This window comes from Euprymna scolopes, chromosome 11, assembly GCF_053919585.1.
Source record: "Euprymna scolopes isolate OS-2025 chromosome 11, ASM5391958v1, whole genome shotgun sequence".
In the NCBI taxonomy this organism is placed as follows: Eukaryota; Metazoa; Mollusca; class Cephalopoda; order Sepiida; family Sepiolidae; genus Euprymna; species Euprymna scolopes.
The window spans coordinates 30647264-30661536 of NC_136492.1; the positions used below are offsets into that span (position 1 = coordinate 30647264).

A 14273-nucleotide genomic window follows, 5' to 3' on the forward strand; every position below is an offset into this window, starting at 1 on the left:
CCGTCCGAGCTGATTTACTTGTTTTTATCATGGTTCGTTAACCCAACTTTTTCCATGTATTCAAGTTTATTATAGAAATATCGGATCCTGAATACAGTTGTAATTTTATTGGCGTTTCAAATATTTCCGCTTTTATGTATTTTCGCCGATTTTTGTCTAATTTTTCATTTGATTTTGTTTGCTGTACTCTCTTTCTGGTGAAATCTTTATATCTGCAACAATCGCTTTTGTGTCTGACTTTCTTGCAAATGTAGCATTTTTTCTTCTTATAAGGGTAATCCGATTCCCAATGTCTTTCTGTGCATCTCTTACAGTTATATCTAGGAAGAGACTTGTTATATTCTTTACTATAATTATAATTATTATATTTGGAATATCTCGTTCCGTTTTGACTGCTTTTATTTGTATAGTTCTTGGTTGGTGTGTATGGTTTTCTAACCTTTCTTACATATGCCACTCCGGATTCTTCTATCTTTTTTTAATCCTTTTTTAGTGTAATGGCCCTTTCACAATCCTCTGCTAATTTCTGAAGTGTTAAATCTTGCTCAGATTCCAGCTTAGACAACACTCGTCTGCGTATTTCTGCATTTTTCGTGGAGACTAACCCTTGTGCGAAGATTAGGCATTTGAAATCTTCTACTGTTAGTTCCGCTAGCTTAAAATTATCACAGTTTTTATTGACAACTGATGCGTATGTCAAATAATCTTGGTTGTCCATCTTCCTTAGATTCATACACAACCATCTCTTATGAAAAAGAGATATATTCGGATTAAATAATTCTTTTAGTAATTTTACAGCTTCCATATGAAATCTAATTCCGTAGTTTTTTTTGGGGGGTAGAATATAATCTACGAACTTGCTGTGTTCTCTTACATCCAACTTCCTGAGTAAAAGGCTCACTTTCTGGCAATTTGGCCAACTTTTGCAGTCCAGTTGAAAGACATCCTTGTATCTTGTATAGTATGCTTCAAAAGTCTTTTCTTCCTCCGGCACATAATTAAATGTGTCCATGCTATTAAATATAGTTGTATGCGAGAAATTAGTACTGTCGACATTTTCTCGATTAGTCTTTAATAGTTCCAGTGTTTTAGCAAAACGTTCATTTTGCCTTTCTTCATATTCAAATTGTAATTTTTTCTGCCTTTCTTCTTGTTCAATTTGTAATTTCTTCTGCCTTTCTTCTTGTTCAAATTGTAGTTTCTTCTGCCTTTCTTCTTGTTCCATTTGCCATTTCAATAATTTCTCTTCTCTACGTGCATCTAGCTCGGATTGCGCCTTTTGTTGCGTCTGCAAAAATTACATTAACGTTCTAGATAAATCTTCCATTTTTTTTGTATCCTTGTTGATTATGTCGTATATCATGCGATATATATATATATATATATATATATATATATATATATATATATATATATATATATATATATAGTAGTGTCCAAAACTAAAAGACAAAATTTTAAAACCTAATATTTGTTAGAAATAACAACTGTGAAAAGCTAAAATTCTGACAACTAGTAGTCGCCATCATCCATAATAACATACTAAAATTTGAATCATTGGCTAATGATAGAAAAAGAATTATAACAATTATTTATTTTCAAATTAGCAATGTCCAAAAGTAAGGGACAAAGTTGAGAAAAACAATGTAAACAGCCAAAAAACAATAAAAATACATGTACAATCAGTATTTAGTAAATGAACCCTTGCTCTCAATGACAGCTGCACATCTTCGACTACAAGAACGATACTAATTTAAGACCATTCTTCTTGAAGCTTCACCCACAAATCCTCCGTGTTAGTGGAATTTCTTTCTATAACTTTCACTCCTAAGGTCTTCCAAAGATTTGCTATTGTATTTAAATCAGGACTTTGCGGTGGCCAATTCATAATTTAGAAATCTTGGTCGCTACCACCTTTGCCTTGTGACATGAAGCATTATCTTGCGTAAAGGTAGCCCTATCGAAACCTGAATTCTGTATGATTGGCACAGCATGATCTTGAACAATGTTTTTATAGATCTGCGCGTTTACACGAGTTTGTAACTGGACAAGAGGCGTTGTACCTTGGCTAGAAAACATTCCAAATACCATGACGCTTCCGCCCTCAAACTTGACAGTTTTCTTAGTACATTTTGCACTTAATCTTTTACCAATACGTCTCTTTACATTGTTTCTTTTTCAATCATTTCCAAATAAATTAAACTGAAAAATACTTTTGCCCAATTTTCATATGTCCAAATTACATATTTATTATATAATTAACAAATAGTTTCTTCCCTGGGGTTCGATTAAACAGCCCTATTTCTTGCAATCGTCTAGAAACAGTCTGTCTTGACACATTAACACATGAGGTCCTCATAACCCTTTTAATTTCTGTGCAAGACTTAAAACTGTCCTTTAATAACATACACAGCATTATTCGATCTTCTCTTGCCGAAGTTTTGCGGGGTCTGCCGGTTTTAAAAACACTATTTTGCCAGTATCATTGTAGGATTTAACAACTCTGCCTACAACACTCTCGGGACGTTTCACTTTCTCTGAAATCTCTCTAATGGTGTGCTTTTCCTTGTGTAGCCTCACAGTAGCTTGTCTCACAGAGTAATCCAGTTTTTGGCGTTTCGCCATGGTGCCGGTTGATGCAATGTTTACAAATGACTAAGTAAGACTTATTCTTTAGAGGAAATCAAAAACTTTGAATATAGTATATTGTTTACATTGTTTTTCTCAATTTTGTTCCTAACTTTTGGGCGTTCACTGCCCGCATTGCAGCAGCCGTATAGCGCAATGGTTAGAAGCTCCGACTGTCGTTTGGGCGATCGGACTTCGATCCTGGCTTGAGGTAGTTACTTGTCTAGCCGCACTGATGAGCTGCAAAACAGTACTGTATGTGGATAACTATATATATATATATATATATATATATATATATATATATATATATATATATATATATATATATATATATATATATATATGAGAGAGAGAGAGAAAGGGGAGGGACAGAAAATGTGGTAGAGAGAGCATTATTTCATTTTAGCAAACATTGTTAAACATAACAGAATTCTATAGCCTATGTTTTTCTCGTAGTCTTTGTTGTCAAAATCAAAAATAATATCAATGAATGTTCCATATGTATCACGAGCACTTCCAATTCTTCGTCAAAGCATCTTCAGGTGACAAAACAAATGAGAAACAACAAAAAGAATAAAAATGTTATTAAGAAGTTCGGAGCTTGGAGCTAGATTGCATTGATTTCTACGGAAAGACTATCAATTTATCGAAATTTATTAACGCTATTTTACTTACACCCATTCCCAGGTAATCAATGCTGAGTACATTCTTTGGCCCTATTCCCAAAATCGAATATAATAAAATGTAAAAAAAAGCATAAATGGTAATATGAGTTTGACGCAAAATGTCATATGTAACAATGTGATGTCCTAACTGTGTTGAACAAGGTCAGCTACAACAAATCACCAGGACTTGATGGTTTGCCAAATGGACTGTTCAGAAGGCTATCGCGCATGTTTGTACACATTTTATGATGGTTGAGTCCAATTCTTGGTTTGATCAGTGATCGATGCTTGGTTAAGTTACTAAGGGCAACATTGATGAAGAGAGGATGCAATTATGATTCTTAAATAGTCGTGTGTGCATATCAGAGTGTGTATGTACATATATCGAAGAATGTATATCTATTTCAGAGCTTGTGTATATATATCGAAGATGTGTTTATTGCTGTTGACATATGACAGGATACATTTTTACAAAGGGGATACATTTATAACAGAGGCTGAGACATTTATATTCTTTGTACATCATGACGACTGTGATGATAATTCTTTTATCAAATTATAATACGGAGCTGGGAGAGACATTTATACAGTCTTTTAACTCATCAGAGAGGAGATAACTCATCAGAGAGGAGATACTTCTTTATGATGCTCGAAGTGTGAACACAATACTTGCAGGGTGTTGCCCAAAGTTCATTCACAGAGGATGATAGACAAAAACACATTTACCTTTCAGTTGTAATGACGACATGAAGACAAACAGGTTACAAATATAAATGATGATCGTTTTATTCTTTATTTTACCAGGTGGTTGATTGATGAATCAGGAATTCAAGCTCTTACGATCACATAGTCTCATCTCTCCCCCTCTCGCCTCCAAGGAGCCTCAGCTCCCAGTCTAGCCGACTCGACTCTCTCTGAGTTTCTTCTCTGGCTGTCTGGCTCTCTGGCTCTACTTGGAATTGTTTCCCTAACTTCGAACCCTGTCTCAATATATTGGGAATTTCCTTTCTTTATGACGCCAAAGCGTGCTTCACCACGTGAAATTCATTCACGTGGATTTTACCTATGTATATCCAAACACGCTTTTGGCAAACAAATAAATTCCTAAATTGAATTATTCAAGATCTAACCTATTTGTAAATCATTATTTCCAACTTGTATTGCCCATTCTTTTAACTTACAATTAATATATCAAGTTATTTCTAAAACAGTGAACAATCGCTACATTCCTAAATTAAATATTTCTATTACCTTTTAACTCCTGATTACTGGGTTCGATTCTATCCTTTTCCAAATATAATTTTTAAACTTATCTATTTAATTACTGGGGTCTGTCCCTTTTTACATAACATGATGAGGAAGAAATTAAACAATAATTAACCTATATTTATACTTATACACAAAGTTAAAAATTTAAACCAGGATCCGATCGAACCTGCTACAGACGGTTGTTGGAGAGCTAATTTAGCCAGAACAAATATTTACTGTAAATGGGAAATCTATCCAGAACAACCCGCATCTGGATTACACATCATAAAGACGATAAAAGATGGCACTGAACCCTTGCTTATCAATTTATATTCGTTTAAGCCTTTCGATAGGATCGACCATCATTTCTTGGCTACGGCATTTGAATTGCAAATAGATCTTTACTTTGTAAAAAAAAAAAAAAAAAAAAAAAAACTCAAACGGCAGCGGTACAGATAAACAAAAAGGTTCAAATAGTTTTGCAATATCCAGATCAGTACAGTTGTCCAAAGTCGTTTTTACTCTCTACATACGTTGGAACCGCGAAAGAACAGGGCAGTAAGTTTGGTCATACGCCCTTCTTGGTGGGATTTGAACCAAGGTTTGCTATTCACCGACGATATCATTGTCTTTATATAATGCATTGGAGACACCAAGGTTGTGAAAAAGACGCTCGCTCGCACGAAAAGATTACAGAATGAGTAAGGTGGTAATAAACTGCAACAAGTTTAACGGCTTACAGTTAGGGGTCTGGCATTGGAATACGCTTTTCTGGATTTTATTTCTGGTGGACGGATGGTCTGATTTGCATCCTCGGTATGCGGTTCGGATCAGGTCTCCATTTAGAGACGTGTTCGGAAATAAAGTGGATTTATGTTTCAAAATTACAAAGAAAAACAGAAACAAATTTTCTTCATAAAATAACAATATGTAGCACAAGGTCAAAATTGGAAGTCTAAGAATTCGTCCGAATGCGATTTCCACTGACCGTTTACTGATTTTACTTTCACTATCTTCGAATCGGTTAAAGATCTTTGAGCGTCTTCTCTTCACACTTCTCTGAATAAAAAGCAAGCCAATAGTTTGCAAACTGACCTGTATTCACAATCAACGTGGGGGAGTGTAAGAGGTGCTTATCAAGTCATTGACATGCTGAGTAGCTGACATTTCTGAGTTGAACTATGATAGCGAAGTCTGCGTGGGAACGTATGGTTACGGCTGATTTCCTGACATTGAACTGCCGGCCAGAAGTCAAAATCTGACGTAAAACAAAGGTAGTTTATCCATGAGCCAAAATCCCGAAGCATATAAACTAGAATCTTTATTTGCTCTATCTAGTATATTGAGCAATTTATTTTGCTCTATCTAGTATATTGAGCAATTTATTTTGCTCTATCTAGTATATTGAGCAATTTATTTTGCTAGATTTGTCTTATATTAATATTTCTTTCTAGTATTCTATAAGACTAGAAACCACTAGATTCATCAACCTGTAATCTAATTCATTTCAATACCTATATATATATATATATATATATATATATATATATATATATATATATATATATATATATATATATATATATATATACTAGCACGCCGCCCGGCGTTACCCGATCGTAAAATACGCTTAAATATATTTTATTTTATGCAAATCCGTATTTACAATTTTAGAACAAATTCTGTAGCGATTATTATATTGTGCCCAATATATAGTGACGATTTCAAGAGTTAAAAATATAACTTGCGTGTCATTAGCTAGAATCGAAAAAAAAATTGCTCTCCAGCGTTATTCATTACCATCCAAGCTAAGTTCATATGCTTGCATGCATCACTAGGAGTGTCAGAATTCGCCATTAAAAAAGGAGTGATTATGTAGACCCGCTATCTTTCGAAGCTTGTAACAATATGAATAATGTAATTAAAACCTTATTTTTTCCAATAAAAGAAGCAAAGACCAAACTTTAAAATAATAAAGGTTTTATCGAAAAATATACAATATTTTTTTTAATCAGTTTTTCTTAAAAAAGATTTCACGAAATTCAACGAATTTTAACTTTATCAAAAAATAATAAATATATAAAAATTCAAAAAATCACTTACCTATATAAAATACTAATCAATGGATGCTTCCATTCTTTATTTATGAGAATTTGCTCATATTTATATTTAATATTCCATGTATTTTTTAAATAAAAGAATTTTTTAAAACAACTATTTGAAAAGACTGCCATTACGTAAGCATTAGCCGGTGTTAGCGAAGCGGTGTTTCTTCCTGTTTTTAAATACGCATGGACAAAAGGACGTAAAATCAACATATATGCATAAGCCGTGAAGCCTTGTGCGTGAAGAAATATGTGTTACCGTAGGTAAAAATAATCACATTTTACTTATCACTTTTTGCCTTAAAAAAAAAACACTCAACGAATTTTTAAATTTTTTTTCTTTTCTCAAATAAATACTTGAGTTTTTGAGTAAATATATTTTATTTCTTCTTTATAGAGTAAATTATTTTTTTAAATATCTAAAAAAACATTGAAAGAAATAGAAAAAATTGTCGTAATTTTACGAAATTTTCTGGACAATATAACAAGATTATAAGGTTTCACTTAAAAAAAAAACAAAAAAAAATTCAACGTGGTTTAAAAAGAAAGGTTTCAAACTTTGCAATTTACAGGTAAATTTGCAAATAACTGTTGTTTTTTGTTTTAAATTAGCTTATTTTATTTATTGATCTTTTATGTTCAATTTGTGATATATATAAATTTGAGGTGAGAAAATGAATTATTTTCATTTGAATAGACATTTCAAAATGGGGGGAAGGTGAATGAAAAAAAGAACGCTTTTCTAGAATATGATATTCGGTTTATTGGAAAAAGCATAAAATTTCACATTGAATCTGAAAATATCGTAAAAATTGAACCATTAGAAAAATTTTGATAGATTTTTAAAGCTTAAAAATTAAAAAAAAAAATTAACTCGTAAAATTCAATTGATTTAATTACGTAAAAAACAGGGCTACATAAACGCGCGCAGGCACTTTGTAACCACTGCTTTTTTTTTAAATAAAAAATAATATTTCTATTATTTTTTAAACAACTTTAATAGTTTATTTTGGAAGTATATTCGATAAAGAAAATAAACAACCCACTTTAAACCCACTTTAAAAAGAAAAATTACGAGTTTCTTATATTTTATTCGCAGTTTTGTGTTAGAGGTGGCAAAAATTCCCAAAATATTTTGACACTCCTAATGCATCACATAACTTTAAAAACTAATGTAGTGTAGTTAATAGCATTATATATATATATATATATATATATATATATATATATATATATATATATATATATATATATATATATATACTAGCATTTTAGCCCGGCGTTGCCCGGGTGTTTGGAGGTGTATGTTGAGCAAAAAAAAAAACAGTGGTAGTAGGAAGGCAGGCTCGAACCCGTACCACGAAGGAGGAAAAGAATGGGGGAAAACGTGACGTCTTTGCTGCTACGACCATCGCCAAACCGGAAGTGGCATATGTTTTAATCAAGGCTAGACAATCGAAAGGAGAGGATGACTTTCGAAAATATCGGCGAAAAAAGCGACCCTCCCCCCTGTAGAAAAGTGCCCAGTTCGCATGTCTGCCTAAAACTTTCGACAGAGACGATGGATCAGTATCGTTTTGAAGTTCGACCTTTCAGGCGACAAATATCGAAAAGTTGGCTAAAACCATTAATATCTTCACCTTCAACTAGGCACTTTTCTACAGGGGGGGGGTCGCTTTTTTCGCCGATATTTTTGAAAGTCATCCTCTCCTTTCGATTGTCTAGTCTTAATTTAAACCTACATCACTTCCGGTTTGGCGATGGTCGTAACAGCAAAGACGCCACGTTTTTTCCCCGTTCTTTTCCTCCTTCGCGGAAAAGTTCGAGCCTGCCTTCCTACGACAACTTATTTTTTTTTTGCTCAACACACACACATCCAAACCTCCGGGCAACGCCGGACTGAAATGCTAGTATATATATATATATATATATATATATATATATATATATATATATATATATATATATATATATATAACGATAATATTTTTATAAATGAATATTAACAATTATTTTTATATCTACAGGCATTAGTGGTTCATGCTTACGCAGTCATCAGTGGTTCATGCTTACGCAATTACTGCCAGTCACAAAGTCAACCTTAACTCTCTAAACTAGCATTCTAATTCTATCTATCTATCTATCTATCTATCTATCTATCTATCTATCTATCTATCTGACTATTATATAAAAGGAACTTTGTGGGAGGGGGGGAATAAAATGAGAGAAAGAATGAGAGAGTTCGTTCCCTATCGACTTCAAAACGGCTGGGTTGATTTTTATGAAATTTCGTACAAGTATACTCTATGTATCGAGCAGTATTCTTAGATTATTTTCGGAACGTCTTCGATAAGTATCGATAATCGAGAAATCTTATATGAAAGAAGGAACAGGCGATTTTGACTAAAGTTAACTCCTAATACAGCCTAACATCACAAGTGCATTTGAGAAGTTTTATTATCATTCAAACCGAAAGGGTCGGCATATAAAATCAACGGTAGTTTTTTTTTAATATGACAGAGGCGCGTTCGAAATGAATATTTCTGTTTACAGCACAAGTAACCATTGATACTTGATTTTTGCATTTTAAACTATAATTCAAGCCATTATTTAAAAATTATTTTATAAAATCAGCAGTAGATTCTCTACAGTGTAATGTAGACTACAATGTATTGTGAACTGCCACTGCGAGAGGCATGTGAATCTTTCTCTCGGTGCACCGCAATAGATCCCCCCAACTAGAGCAGGTAATCAATCGATTTGATTAAAAAAATGGGCGATTTCACCGATTTCGATAACAATAAAAATATGGGAGTGTGAAGCATTCGTTGATCATCAATTTATCCCGGCTAACGTCGGGTCTCCCTACTAGTATATATATATATATATATATATATATATATATATATATATATATATATATATATATACTTTTTTGTCTACGATATATGTGATTATGTGAATCCTCGAGTGCCTCCGGACCTTGATAAGTGGTGATTCCTGTGTAAATAAATAAATAAATAAATAAAAATAAAAATAAATAAATAAAAATAAAAATAAATAAATAAAAATAAAAATAAATAAATAAAAATAATAAGTTCGACTATATTATAATTCAGATTGCCGGTTCCATAATGTCCGCCAATATTTCGGTTTGACCGAATTACATGAAAAAAAAATGATGAACAGGGCGTATTTTATTTATTTATCTTAGAACCTCTCTGGTGTCTGGGGTGCCTTCCGATTTCATGTATAAATTAATTTATTTCATGATATTCCTTGCTAGTGACTCTTACAAGTTCAAAGTGAAGTCTAAATTGTATGGAATTTGCATGTGGGTTGGTTGTTTAAAGCAGGATCGCTGCCGCGCCGTTCCTTCCTTTGCCCAAGTACAAATTCTTATAGTCGCAAGATACAAAATATCTTCTGAAAGCGAAAGTAAAGTTGTTTTTGCTGTGATGTACAAATATAGTTACTTTAAAACGTTACAAAAATCTATTAGTGGCAAACACATTTTAAATATAATTCGACAATCTAATAGGCCTCGCACCATCAACCAAGCTCCAACCTCTGTCCCATCGACGCGATGTTTCATCGTCTGTTTTACAGTTATGCAAATACTTGGGATGAGTATTTAGTCTTTTAAGACGATTAATATTTTTTGACAATTATTTTTTTGCCGGAAATCCCTCACAAACGAAGATAAAATTCAATTAGAAAATTTCATACTTTTCTTATGTAAATCTTCCAGGGGACAAATTCTAAATAGTTTTGAATTTTGACTTTTGATTAAGAAATTAAAAAAAAAGAAGCTAACTTGGGTCAATGTTAGGTTCCTGCGCTTTTTCTTCTTTCTTTTTTTTTCCAAGTAATACGTAAATATTGCTCAAGATTCTGAAATTGGAAATATTTGTAGTCCAGCCTAACTTTAACGCTATTCTTATTTAAATTAAATTATTACTCCTGTTCCCTTTATATCATTTTATTTTCTCTAAATAATCTTTCCTTTACTTCAAATAACCCCTCTCTTTTTCTATAAATAATTTCTCATTTTCTTTTCTTTTCTTTTTTTTTGTAATGAAGACATCCCTATGTAGCAGAAACAAATAGAACTCTTTTCTTGTGCGTCAGTGCCTCCCCTGATTGTGCGATATGACACATACTGACCAATCAGAGGCATAGCACAGAGACCTTCCTTACCCCCTAAGGAACTCTAACTGCTTCCGTTCCGGACGAGAAAAACTCCTTTCTTTTCCAGCCAGACGCCAAAGGGAGCAGACCTGTTTCCTCACTCTCTCTCTCTCTGCCTACACCGGTATCGACGATTCCCACTTGGGAATAACTACCGGACAAAGGCAAACAAGTTTTACCTGAGTTATATCTTTTGGGCATCTTATCTTGGCTCGCTTCAATAAACCTTTTCCTTGTTAAGTTTTACGAAGTTGTTTGTTCATTTATTCAGTACCTTGTGTCAAATTATTTATTTTATTAGGGAGTGCCCGAAAAGCACTAACTCAACTCCATAAACCTATATATATATATTTTATTCATTCATCGATTAGATAAACAAATATTAATTTCAAATAAAGTTCTAAAGTTTTCAAGTACGTGTGCTGTGTTTTTTTTTAAAGAAAGTTTTCCTTGCACATCTACTGAATTCAAATGTCCTTAAGAAAATTATGACAACACAAAATAGAGGTCTATTTTAATACAAAATAGAAATTTTCGTAACTAAATTTTGAGAAAACAAATATTAATTTCAATGACACATTTAAAATAATTGATCTCTCTGACTAAAATACAAAATTTTCGGTATTTTTTACAATAACTACAACTCATCATTCACATTCGAAATGTCGATTTAAAACGTTTTCGGATATGCTGACAACGAATATTACAATTAAATTTGCGGCTGATAAGTAGTTTACCAAATATGAAAACATTTGTTATACAACGTAAAAGCTAATGTAATCCCTGGCAGCCATTTTTTCACAACAGAGGAGTTAGTAATACGCATGCGTAATGGCGTTCAGAATAAACACCCTCAACCTTCCCATGTTAAGAACAACTTTCGGAATAAGCACCTCCCCAACCTCACCATGTTAAGAACAACTTTCAGAATAAACAACCGCAACCTCGACATGTTAAGAACGGCTTTCCGAATAAACACTCCAACTTTCCTATGTTAAGAATAGCTTTCCGAATAAACACCCCATTTTTTTTCTATTGATAGAGGGTGAAAAAATATTTGCTTTGCCGTCTACTTCAGTTACACGCATGCGTATTATTAACTACTCGGTTGTGAAAGCCTATAAAAGTCGACATTTACAAACGAAAAAACTGCCACGAGACTGAAATCCACCAATGAAAAATTGACACGAAAGCATCATAAACAGAAGTTATCTTTTTCATTATTTTTAAACGAAATTCAATAAAATTTGAATTTGCCCCAAAATAATAAATTTTATAAAGTTTATCTTCATCCACTCCGTATCGGTAGAAGTGAAAACAGCAGTTGCCAAGTCATTACAATATTGTCAGTATAATTCTATTCTTTCTACATCATATTCCGAAATCATCCTACGCCAGAATTTTACTTTATTAATACTTAATTATGATATTGCTATAAGTCAATATTTGGTTTCCCCCTCGCCAAAATTTCACGAAAAACACTCGTCTAGTCAAAACCACTATCAACAATTTCCCACACTCTTTATCTGTGCCTAAACCGAAACGTAGAATCCATGAACAAGGTTTCTTTCTTAGAACTGCACGCCTGTGGAATTCTCTTCCGTTTGCCTGCTTTCCAGATGACTACAATCTGATTGTCTTCAAGTCCAACGTGAACAAGTTCTTGATGAACCGTCCCCCTAAATAATCCAATTTACGAAATTCCCACTACTTGCTATAATCACAATGACTAATGTATACCCAGTAACCCTTATCCTCGAGTGGCCTCCGGGCATTGATAAGTGGTGACCCCTATGTAAAAAAAGTTACCCTTAGAATCGTAAAAATGAGAGATATGTCTAACAAAAGTTATAGTAAAGAATAAGTGGTTTATCTATCAAATAAAATGCTGCTGTCCTTGGGAATCGAACGTTTATTCGGTCCCAAATTCAAATTTAAAATGTAATATGAAAATCCGGCACTTCTGCAATACTGAGTGGTAACCACGTTTTTAGTTTTCAGTTTAGAGAATATTATTATGAGGACACGTTAATTTGATGACCAGTCTGCAGCACTTTTCTCAAATCACCTCATTTTTATTGACACTGGTTCAATAACATTGATTAAAGATATTCAATTGCATAAATTACCATGTGACCAGACGTTAAATTTAATTGATGAACTGATGACTAGGGTTTCCCCACTATAAAATAATATAAAATATAAAATATATAATATATTAACTGATAAGATAACTCTTGCAAAAGATTATAATTGATCATATCAACAGCATCATTTCTATAGGCGAATGTTGCTTTCTCACGAAGCCACCCAACATTATAGAAATTTTGAGCATATTGCTCAATAATGTTGGATGGCTTCGTGAAAAAGCAGTCTTGGCCCATAGAAGTGATGCTGTTGATATGATCAATTATAATCTTTTTCAAGAGTTATTTTATCAGTTAATATATTATATATTATCTTATCAATTAATATATTATATATTATCTTATCAGTTAATATATTATATATTATCTTATCAGTTAATATATTATATATTATCTTATCAGTTAATATATTATATATTTTATATAGAGTGATTGTGTTATTAATGAAGATCATACAGTAGAATTTCTTGTAGGATTGACTAGAACCGCCCAAAAAGCCACATCATAACCTGGTATTGAAAGAAGGAACTCCAGTATATTATTAAGAAATCTTGATCTACCTAAACTTTATAATAGTACACGGTTAACAATAAAGTCTTTGAAAACTAATGTTCTGGAAGCCATTATAATAACTGGAAATTTTAAAGGTGAAACTTAATTCCTCGAATTCCCCGTATTCCTTCTGACATGCCATTTCAGTTCAAGCGTTTACAACTCCCAACAAACATTAGTTTTGCCATGTCTATAAATAAAGCTCAAAAACAAAGCCTCAAAGTTGTTGGACTTAATCTTCAGACACATCGCTTTTCTTATGGTCAGTTGTATGTTGGTTGCTCACGCATTGGAAGTCCTAAAGAATTCCACATTTACACACCTGTTAGAGGTCACACCCAAAATGTTGTTCACGTAGATGTTCTTCCAAGCTAATGCTACAGGTACATTTACCAGTGTTCATATATGCACGCCTTAAAACTAAAATTTAAATATTTCATTAACAGAATAAATTACTAATGTTATTTTTTATATATATTATACATTAAATAGTTAAAACGAAAGGAGATTTAACAGTTTTCAGATATGCACTATAATATAAAATAATGATTGCAATTCTTACATCATATTTGGGAAGAAGAAAGACTAAAACATGAAAAATTAAACTAGAAAAATGATTTGGGTATAAAATAAAACGCATCTAATGTTCCTACCTCATGGGGGTGTGTGGAAAAAGAAGCCATTATGAATTAATATTTCGTTTAATAAATAAGATTCTTATAACGGTATATTCA

At 32.6% G+C, this 14273-nt stretch overlaps 1 protein-coding gene across 1 annotated transcript in view; it reads right to left on the bottom strand.

Annotated features, from left to right (window-relative positions):
* Positions 1 to 14273, bottom strand: part of LOC145287825 (RING-box protein 2-like) — a 212195-nt gene that overhangs the window by 98817 nt on the left and 99105 nt on the right. The gene's annotated exons all lie outside the window — the stretch shown is intronic.